The sequence below is a fragment of the Mus pahari genome, chromosome 1 (genome assembly GCF_900095145.1).
Source record: "Mus pahari chromosome 1, PAHARI_EIJ_v1.1, whole genome shotgun sequence".
Classification (NCBI taxonomy): Eukaryota; Metazoa; Chordata; class Mammalia; order Rodentia; family Muridae; genus Mus; species Mus pahari.
This window is the reverse complement of record NC_034590.1, coordinates 8,132,711-8,144,252: the sequence shown is the minus strand read 5'-3', so window position 1 is coordinate 8,144,252 and position 11,542 is coordinate 8,132,711.

The window sequence follows — 11,542 nt, the reverse complement described above, 5'->3', positions numbered from 1 at the left end:
GGATCCAGGGAGGGACGGAAGGAGGGACGGCCGGCAGCCCCCTCCCCCACCGCCCTTAAAGGGAACTCCCCCTTCCCCCGCTAACCCTAGCCAGGGGAGACAGGAGGGGACTGGGATCAGACTTAGGAAGGACTTCCTAGTTGAGTGAACGAAGGGGGTACACCCAGATTTGGGTGAGGTGGGGGAGAAGAGCTCAAAGACCAGGCTGTCCCTGCGCTCAAGGAGTGTGAGCAAGACGTGCAGGGGTAGGCGGTGCTGCATGCATGCCCCAGCGTGTACTTTCTAAATCCCTCAAGCCCTATTTGTGAAGGGTGGGCATTGCACAGGTTGAAAACCACCGCCTAGAGGCAATTAGCCTGACAGTGGCACGATCTCCATGAAAACTTTTTGATAACTCCCTGGCCTCTAGGCGGTCCTGACTGAGTCATTTGGGATGAATGGAGACTGTCCTTAAAACACTTCTGAAGGCTAAAGGCTTGAGAAGAGTTGAAGATACAGAGACCCCAGTGGTCACTCAGAGGGGCCCCGGGCATCCTGGGAGTTTGAGACAGTCCCCATCACTATCAAATCCATCCCTGTCTCAGCATCCCCTAATTCCTCTTCGGGTCCAGCCTTAGGTCCCCACCGCAGACTCCTCTACACAGGTCAGAGTCAGGGCACAGTGAACTGGGACTTTGGCCCAGGCCGTCTAGCATGGCTCAAGGTGACCAGACCGCTGGAAGTGCTAGGGAGACGCGAAGAGGGCAATTGTGGTAGCAAGGAGGCAACGAGCCCAGGATCCAGGGAAGCCTGCCTCCTCCCGGAAGCCATCGGGTGGTGCAGCCCAGATCGCGGGGCAAATTCATGCGGTGGTGGTGCGAGGGAGCAGGGCCGCGTCGGGGCCACCGGGGCGGCGGGCGGAGCGAGGCTGGCACGGTGTGGCCGACGGCGGAACAGCTTTTGTGTGCTGCTGGCGGTCGCTGCGTCGCGCCGTCCCCTGCATGAGGATGAGGCCACTCGGGGCCACCGGTCCTTCCCCCGATCGCGGCCTCAGAGTTTGCTGGGGAAGGGTAGGGCGGACCCGAGATGGGACGATCTCAGGAGTCCAAGAGCCTGGGCTGGGGGCGGAGCACGGAGGTGGGATCTTGGCCAGGGCCCAGCTCTACTGGCAAGACGTATTTCGAAGTTGGGGCGGGACTTGATAAATAGAAGAGGGAGGACTCTGGGGGGACCAGGAGGGGGGAGCCACCCGGCAGAACTTCATCCTTCGCACTCCCGACGAAGCCCAAGCCCAACATTCTTGGCGACCTCTGCCTTCCGCCCCAGAGACGATAAGCTGAACGTGGCAGGACTCTCTTAAAGGAACCTCATGTCTTGCCGGGTCGGGCTGGGGTGGGCTGGGGTGGGCTGGGGGAGAGCGGTTCTGATACCCAGGATACTCATGAGTGTTTCAGGTAGTAAGGACCTGAGAGGCTTGACTTTCTGATTTGACTAGCTACGTTGTCTTTGAAGTGCCAGGGTCGCCTGGGTGGGGGTCTGGCCAGAAGGATTTCCCCTGAGGTTCGTTGTCAAGGGGCAGAGAGTGGCATCAGAGTCACAGGCCAGAAGCCAGTAGTTTTTCAGAGATGACCCTCTCCTGGGACTTGGAATGTGGAGTCTGTGTTTGAGAAGAAGGGTTGAGTCTGGGAAGGGTTGAAGACGGTGTTTGCATGTATCTCCTGGGAGACATATATAGCTCAGGGATCATTAGGAGATAAATGTGGGATCTTTTAAAAAGATGGTAATCCATGACTTAAACGAAGCAATCCACAAGACTTTAAACAAGTTAGAAACACGGCTGCCTTCACGTAGAAAAGAAAAACAAACAAACAAAACAAAAACAAACAACCCCCCCAAAACAAAAAACAAAGCCCAGACCCCAAATCAACCCAAAAGCTGGCAGAATGCTCGGGAAGTAAAACCCCAAACTCCACACCTGCCATACTTAAACGGTGAAGTAGTAAATGTTTTTCCATGGAGGCTGGAGTAAGAGGAGACATTAGCACTCCTCAGTTGTATGCAATATGGTGCTGGCCAGTGTCGTAAGGCAAGAAAACAAAGAAAAGCAGTTTGAAGTGGGCGGGGGGTAGGGAGGCAAAAACTGTCATTCAGAATGATATGATTGAGTATACAGGAAGTGAAGTACAAAGATACATTGTAGGTTGATAAGTTTATTTGTTAGTCACTGGGTATAAGGTTAGTATCCAGAAAAAAATTATATTTCCGTATGCCAGCAAGAAATAGAAAATAAGCTTTTAATAACATAAAAACAATTACTCTGACTAGAGTGCTAGCTCTTAGGTTGAATGCACTTGCTGATCTGGCTGAGGACCCTGGTTCCCTTCCCAGCACACACACAGAGGTCCACAACCCATTCCAGTGGATCTAGCACCTTCTTCTGGCTACTACTGGTATTGCACACATAGTGCACATAAACTCACACACTCACACCACACACATAAATGTTAAGAAAATACTTTTTGGGGGTTGGTGAGATGGCTCCGTGGGTAAGAGCACCGACTGCTCTTCTGAAGGTCCTGAGTTCAAATCCCAGCAGCCACATGGTGGCTCAGAACCATCTGTAATGAGATCTGATGCCCTCTTCTGGTGCGTCTGAAGACAGCTACAGTATATTTACATGTAATAAATAAATAAATATTTTTTAAAAAAAGAAAAAAGAAAATACTTTTTAGGGGGTTGTTGAGATGGCTTCGTGGGTAAGAGCACCGACTGCTCTTCTGAAGGTCCGGAGTTCAAATCCCAGCAACCACATGGTGGCTCATAACCATCTATAACGAGATCTGATCACAACCATCTGTAACTAGATCTGACACCCTCTTCTGGAGTGTCTGAAGACAGCTACAGTGTACTTACATATAATAAATAAAAAAAATTAAAAAATAAAATACTTTTAAAAAAAACACTCAAGATTATACTTTGTTTGGCTATGGAATCTAAAATAGTTTTCCCCCCACCCCACTGAGAGTGGAAGTGCCTGCCTTTAATCCCAGGATTCAGGAGACAGGTGCTGGTAGAGCTCTGTGTGTTCGAGGCCAGCCTGGTCCACATAGTAAGTTCCAGACCAGACAGAGCTCACGCAGTGAGAATTTGTCAAAAACAAAACAACAACAAAGACAAAAACAAAAAACAAAACAAAACAAACTTTTTTTGCTAAGTTAACTTTAGAATAAATTGATATTTGACACATCTCAACTTGAATTTTTTTTGTTGTTGTTGTTTTGTTTTGTTTTGTTTTGTTTTTTCTTGGAAAGTAGTAAGAGGATGAAACTTGGTAAGCTGCTGTTGATATACATGTGAAGTAGAATGACTTTGGAAGACCTGTATCCTAGTGTGAAGGATACAAGGTATCAAGGCAAAGGTAAAGTAATTCATCAGTGAAACAAACTGAATCATAGAGATACACTCTTTCTGGTTTATCACCACCAAGGGACACTGCAGAGTAGTGGAGGAAAGACAGTCCATCACTCTGATGGGTCAGCTCTCAAAATTCTCTTGGCTTGACTTTACACTGTACCCTACAATCTATCTGCATTAGCTTCTCATACTGCAACACCCAAGAACCAACTTCTAAAGTATTTGTTTATTTTATAAATGTTTTGACTAGTGTGCAAAACAAAAGGTGAAGTGAGAATTTCTAGTTTTGTTGGAGACTAACTCGTGGGTGTGATGTTTTCCTGGAAACCGGAGGATGTTTTGCTGAGAACGGACACGTGGTGTTTTTCTGGAAGTTGCCTCGTGAAAGGGCATGGGATGCTTTGCTGGAGTGGATGCTTCAGAGGCACGTGATGTTTGGAAAGAGTGTAAGTATAACCCAACAGACAGTGGGCGATGCTCTGGCATTTGTTAACCTTGCCACTCTTTGGTGGCCATTGTTGGGCTTCGCTGATGACAATGTGGCATTGGTTCACCTTGCTTTCTTCATTGGTCTTTGCTTGTAATCACTTCATAGAGAGAACACACCGAAGAACTTCTGGTGGTGCTCTGGCTGTGCTTCTGCAGACGCGTGTGGATCGGTGGTTCCTTTTGGATCAAGCCACTGTTACTGATTTGTGTTTGATGTTTGCCAGGTGGACTGGACTGCTCACCAAAAAAACCAAACAACCAAACAAAAAACTATTTCTAAACAGGTCCACAACCCTCATTTCCTATTAACCTTTGTTTTTCACTACCCCTGGTGGATTTTAGGATAGAAGGGAGGTTAAAGTGTTAAACAAAACAAAACAAAACAAAACAAAACAAAACAAAACAAAACAAAACACCATAAAGTTTTGAAAAGTCTAAGCCTACAAATGGATCTCAGGATAATTTTTATATGCATTATCTATTATTGTATCTTGCATATATTCAAACCTCATCCCTCCTACACACCTCTCTTTGGTCCCTGTTCTTTCCTCAAGAATATCTCTTTCTATTTTATGTCAGAAATACATACATACATACGTACATACATACATACATACATACATACATTGTCATAGGAAGATACATATATATAGATACAGAGTCTCCATATAAAAGAAAAGGTGATATTTGTTCTTCTGAGTCTAGCTTATTTCCTTTAATATAATAATCTCCATTTCCATCCATTTTCTTGCAAATGACATAATTTTATTCTTTTTAACAACTGAATCAAATTCCATTGTGCCTTTAGACCACACATCCTTCATCTATTCATTGCTAATTGGCATCTGGGAAGCTTTTATATTTTGATTATTGTGAATAGAACAGCAATAAATATGGATGAGCCCATACTTCTGTGGCATGTTGACAGAGTCCTTTGGTGTCCAGCGTTGAGATACCTGGATCATACAGTAGTTCTATTTTTGGATCTCAGAGGAATCTGTAGTGATCTCCACAGTATCTTCATGTGTTCACAGTCCCATCAGCAGTGAGCAGCATCACTTGCTCTGCCCTGCATCTTTCGTTAGCCATGTTAGCAGCATCACTTGCTCTGCCCTGTATCTTTTGTTCTTGGTGATGGCCATCCTGACTGGGGTGAGATGGAATCTCAAGGTAGCTTTAACTTACATTTTCCTGGTGGCTGTGGATGTTTAACATTTTTCCCTTTCAAATATTCACAACCACTTGTATTTAATCCCCTTAAGGTGCATTTGCTCACCCATTGGCTCGTCTGTCAGTGAGATGGTTTGGGGTTTTTGTGTTTAATTTTGTCTCGTTCTTTGTAGATTCTAGATATTAAGGCCCTGTCTGATATAGAGTCAGCAAAGATTTTTCTCCCATTCTATAGGTTGACTCTTCACTGTTATATCCTTTTCTGTGCAGAAACTTTTTAAAGTTCATGCAATCCCACTGGCCAACTCTCGGCATCACTTTCTGGGCAATTGGGGTTCTGGTAAGAATTCCTTGTCTTTGCCTGTTCCTTGAAGTGTTTTTTTTCCCTAACAAGTTTAGAGTTGCGAGTCTTTGATCTGTTTTTGGATTGATTTTTTTGTGTAGGGTGAAAAATGCATGTTTTTATTCTTCTGTTATGGGTGCATTATTTTTCTGGTTCTGTGATTTAAACAACAACAACAACAACAACAACAACCTCCACCGAAGGCAACTTAAGGAAGAGAGAATTTATTTTGACCTAAGTGTCAGAGGGATAAGAGAAGCCTGGTAGCAAGCAGAGGGCATGGAGGCTGAGCAGGAATCTAGCTCATAGCTCAACCACAAGCACAGAGCACAGAGCAAACTGGAAGTGGCTTGAAGGTTTAATCTCAAAGTCCACCCCAGTGGTGTACTTGCTCCAGCAAGGCCACAACGCTTAACTCTGACCCCCACAGCATTATCAACCAGGAAACCAGGTGAATGTATGTATGTACGTACATATGTATGTATGTGTAAGCCTGTTCTTGATCTGTAGGAGAACTACTAGTGTTTGTATATTTATTTTGTATTGTGCTACTTTGTGGAAAGTGTTTATCAGGTCTTGGAGTTTTGTGGTCTTGGAGTTTTGGGGTCTTTTAAGTATAGGGTTATACCGACTGGATGGGATAGTCTCACTTGTAAGGATAGGGTCATACCGTCTGGGATATACCCATGGGATAGTCCCACTTTGTCCTGCTCTACTTACAGATCTCTCATCTCTTCTCCATGGCTTATTACTCTGGCAGAGACTTAAAGCACTGTGCTTATCCTGTTCATGACATTCAATTTTTCCCAATTTAGCATAAAGTCATCTATAGGTTTATTATATGCAGTATTTAGTATGTTAAGGTGTGTCTCCTCTATTCCTATTTTCTTCAGGGCTTTTATCATGAGGTGTTGAAATTCATCAAAGATCTTTTCTGCAAGAGAGAAACATCTATTTTAGCAGTTAGTTTTGGAGGTTCTGGCAGCATGTCTTATTGAAGACTATAGGTTGAGGCCAAGCTGGTTATCATGTGGTGGCTGGGAAGGAGGGAAACAGGATTTAAATCAAAAATAAAATGTCTTTTTAAACTGTTTGGAGGCCTAGAGAGACAGCTCAGCAGTTAAAAATGCTGGCTACTCTTGAAAAAGACTCAGGTTAGATTCCCAGCACCCATACAGGGGTCTCACAATCTTCTGCAACTCCAGTTCCAGGGGGCTCTGTCGCCCTCTCTGGCCTCCACAGGTACTGCATGCACGTAGTCCACAGCCGTACATGCAGGCAAAACTCCCATACACATAAAATGAAAACTTTAAAACCCTGATTCTGTCGGCTTTAGCTAAGTGTTGTTGAGCAGGTAAGTGTTAAACCACCATTTGTTCCAAAGGACTGGTGCAAGAAACCTTCTGTGTGTTCAGTAACTACACAGGGCGAGAGGAAAGCCAGTGGAGGCAGGGTGACTAAAAGGACAGTCGATATTTTGTCCCCTGCCTCAGATCAGCTTGCTCCCAGGGAATCAAAGGATGACAGGGTGCCTCTGAGAGACTTAAACTTCAGGTAAGTCTCCTGTCCTATGGATTTAAAAGGCCAGGGACATTCACAACTGGGTGGTGTGGATCATATATGCACCTCTAACTACTCTTTCCAAGGAGAGCCAATGTCCTCACTGCTCCCAAAGGAAGTCACATGACAAGACAGACGGATCCACCTCACCAGATGGCCCAACCAGAAGACAAGAACTAAAGGGGTGAAGGGTTGCCTTGTGAGGAAGTCCCCAGTAAAGACCCTGTGGTGGTTAAGGTTGTCTGTCAGCTAATCAGGAACTAGAATTGATGAGGAGACAGACCTCAGGGCACAAATGTCAGGGAGTTTCTAGATAGGGTTAACTGAGATGAGGAGACTCAACATAAGCTTGTGGCTGGAGCTGGTCCATGGCTGAAGTGCTGGACAGAGTAAAAGGTGTCTCCTCATTCACTTCTGTCTGCTTCTCAAGTGTGGGTGTGACCAGCCGCCTCCCGCTCGCTCCCCGCTCCCACTGCCTCTACTTCTGGTCCAGGAAGGACTGAACCTCAACCTGGGAGCCAGAATGAACCCTTACTCCCTCAAATTGGTTTTGGTGAGTGCTTTATCATAACAGAGAAGCAAAGTAGGACATTGATCTAATCACGCAAATGTATCACACACTTGAATTCTGGTATGCCCACTCAAGCATACATGCCCCACTTACACACGTACACAAATCTCACCCAGTCACTGGCACACTTGGGCACATACTTGTCATGCTTTACCCAGCATCCTCTTCTACAAGGGGGTTTGCACACACTTCTTCCACATTTCACCTTTGCCCCACTAGCTATTCAAACTCGAAAACATTCTGATGCTGAAACTTAGAAAAACAATTGTGCAGATGCCGAGACACCTCCGCCCCTCCACGGTGGTGGGAGCGGACCTTCTGGTCTGAGCACCACACACCGGGTGGTCCAATTTCACATCTGTTGGTGCTTCTAGAACAATCAGAGGATGCCACTCCCAGATCTTTGGAGTAGTCAAATGCCCCAAGGCACCAACTTCCTCCTGTGACTGAGACTAACTTTGTTTGGGTTTTATTACTGTGATGAGATACCATGACCAAAGCAACTCTCATAAAGGACACATTTCATTGGGGCTGGCTTACAGATTCAGAGATTCATTCCATTATTGTCATGGCAGGAAGCATGGCAGCATCCAAGCAGGCATGGTGCTGGAGCAGGAGCCGAGAGCTCTGTATCTGTATCCAAAGGCAGCCAGGAGGAGCCTGTCTTCAGCAGGCAATCAAAAGGAGGCTCTCTCTTCTGCATGGGGAGGAGCTTGAGCACAAGGAGGCCTCAAAGCCCGCCTACACAGTGACGCACTTCCTCTGACAAGGCCACACCTATACCAACAAGCTCACCCTCCTAATAATACCACTCCCCATGGGCTAAGCATAGTCAAGCCAACCCAAGGACCCAGAACCCAGTCCCCATGCCCAGAGCTCTGACTACTAGCCCTTCACCATGCACCCTTTTGGCTCGTACACCCCTCACCCTCCCCTTGGAGTGGACAGCAGCAGCTTTGTTCCTGTTGCTCTTGAGGGGCACACTAAGTCCCCTCCCCCATCCCAAGCCATCCTTGCCCAATGCTGCCAGAAGAACCCTCCCCCAACACACACACACACACACAGAGAGAGAGAGAGAGAGAGAGAGAGAGAGAGAGAGAGAGAGAGAGAGGTTTGACATCAGACCATTCACATTCCCCAATGAAAAGATTTTGAAAATAAAAGAAGGCACTATTAACAATTAACAATTGTTATAGGTATGAGGCAGGGTACCAACATAAGCTAGCTATGTGGTCATGCTTCTTCTTCTTCTTATCATCATCATCATCATCATCATCATCATCACCATCACCATCACCATCACCATAATCATCACCATCTGGTGATACAGGCCCTCATTATGTAGCCCTGACTTGCCTGGAACTCTATGGAGACTGGGCAGACATCAGACTCACAGAGATCCGCCTGTCTCTGCCGCTTAAGTGCTGGTACTAAAGACCACGCCCAGCCTGGTCACTTTTTTTTTTTTTTCCCCCAGCTGTCATCTGCTCTCACTCAACCGGTGATTAGGGGACTGGCTTCTCCAGAGGCCTTTTGAAGTCGTCAGAGCGAATGATGCCCAAACTGTGCCCATGTTGCCCCGTCCTTGATATTCAAAGGCTGGCCTTACTCGTGAATGTGTAGCAGATCCTCAAAGACATATTTTACCCAGGAATCCTCTCCACCCTCGCTCTGCCCCTGTCTTGTAACCAGATAAGTCCTTAGCATCTGGAGCCCTTGTTCCGTGCGAGGGAACATGTGGCCTCTCTGAGCACTCCAGGTGCCAATCAGTGAACCTGTTCCTTACTCTCGGGCTCTGGAGGTCCAGGGATTCCTGGTCGGAGGAAGGGAGTGGGGGCGGGGGTTGACCTTATTTCCAGTCCTCTGCTCTGTGCAGCCCACAGTGGGGTCACTGTGAGTCACAGGGATCAGTAGGGAACACCGGTAAAATGGATTTGGGGTTTCTGTTCTGAAATCTGTAGCTCTTTTCTCTCTCAGTGATCCTGGCTTGGATGGAACCAGACCATTTTCCTGGGCTGGGAGTGGGGGTGGGGTCCTCTCTCTAGGGACCTTCAAGGCCTTGTCTTTCATTCAAAGACACCTTCCATCCCAAATACAGACGCTAGAGGGCAGCCTGTCTCTCACACTTCACGGCTTTAAAAAAAAAAAAAAATGGTTCGGAGGGACCTTCCAGCTTCTGAGAGTTTAAGGGATCTGGATTTGGTAGGGAGTTCAGGAGAGCAGGCGGATCTTCCTGGCGCCATGCCCCAGCCTCTCCCAAGACCCCCAGAGGTAGTGAAAGCCATTCTGCAGCCCCCCCTACACACACACCTTCATGCTGCAGCCCCAGTGGGGTTTGCCTTCTGGCCTGGAAGGTACAGAGGAGCGTCGTGGGTGCTGGCCTGGGTTAGGAAACTCATAATGAAACCTGAGTAATCTGGTATGAGATTCATTCCGTGCAGCACACCTGCCCCAAGGCAGGCCTGGGAGGGACTAGGAGGCCATATGGCAATGCTGGCTGCGGGGGCTGCCCCAGTCTTATCTGATGGGTCTGGGCCTTTCTCACAGCTTAGTGGAACAGCCCCGCCAGACCCACCATGGAGGTCTGACAGGGGCTCTGCAGGCCCCCGGATTCAGATCCCCACCTACCAGAAGCATGGGAAAGGCGCGGGTGGCCCGATTGGGCCTCTGTGACAGAGTGATGGGCGCCATAGGAGTCAAGCAGGCTTCTTTGACACTTAAAGAAAGGTCAAATTCGGGGGCAGAATGTTTCTAGTGCAAAAAGCGAAAGGCAGAGGACTGTGCTAGATGTGAGACGATCCTGGTTGGAGTCTGGCACCACAGTCGGTGCGTATAAAGCCAGGTGGAGAGATGGGGAATCTAAGGCTAGCCTGTGCTACCAATCAAGACTCAATCTCAAAAACCAAAACACAGACAGAAAGAACATGTGGGTTTATGGGGTCCCAAGGCAGACAGACTCTTCTAGACATGACCTGAGATTGTCCTGGGGGTTGGAGGTGCCCTCAGTTTTGTTGGGGGCTTAAGGATTGTGATTGAAAGGTCGGTGGGTTCTACACAGAAAGTCTGATCATAAGGCTCTCGGAGCAACCTTCCGCCCTACATCTAGAATCTGCTTCTAGTGGGGAGAGAGGAGGATCTGCCTTCTCCAGAATGGCGTGTGGGAAAACAGAGGCCCATCGTGAACACCTCCTCGGACCCAGGTAGGTTCTAGGTGTTCTGGGTGCTGTCTTATCTCAGGTCTGAAGAAGAACCCCCACTCTGGCCTCTCCACTCTGAGCAAAGGCACCCCAAGCTGCAGAGGACTGGTTTGAGATCTCTACTGGGAAAAGGTCTGAATCTGGCTCCTCTCTGGGAGTCACACAGTGAGCTTGTAGCTCCATGGCCAAGCGTGCCTGGGAGCAACAACTGCCTAAAGTTTCCCCCATGATGACACTGGTATAAAGCCACTTCACCCAGAAGGAGGAATGTGAAAGGTGGGGCCCAGGCCAACTGGCCAAGCCTGAATCCTGCCAGGAAGAAGGGCATGGCTTAGCCAGATCAGGGTGTTCTGTGAGGGACAGGACATCATATCCTTATCTTCTCATTTTAGAGGAGAAAAGGGAGAGATGGGGAGGGGAGATAAGGAAGTCAATGTCAAATGGCTGCTGAGTGGCGAGTTGGAACACCAGACAGTAAACCCTTAGTCCCTGAAAGGCACTGTCACTCGGCCCTGGGGTCCTTTCCCTTAGCCCCCGCTGAGTCCAGACACTCACTATGACCCTGCAGGTTTGGGCAGGCACACCTGTGACTGGGTGTGGAGCCTAGTGGCTTCTTGTCAGGGTGGCACTTAGTCTCAGGGAGAAGCCGCCACACTGGTCAGAGGGCATCAGGGCCCTACAATGTTCCCACCACCCCAGAAGCACTCTATTCATTAGGGAGCATTGCCCAGTCCTTGCAGCCCAGGCCACCCTGGGCCTGACCGTGCTCTCAGTAAGGACATCCAGGGCACGCCCCCGTCCCCCACCTACCTCTGCACG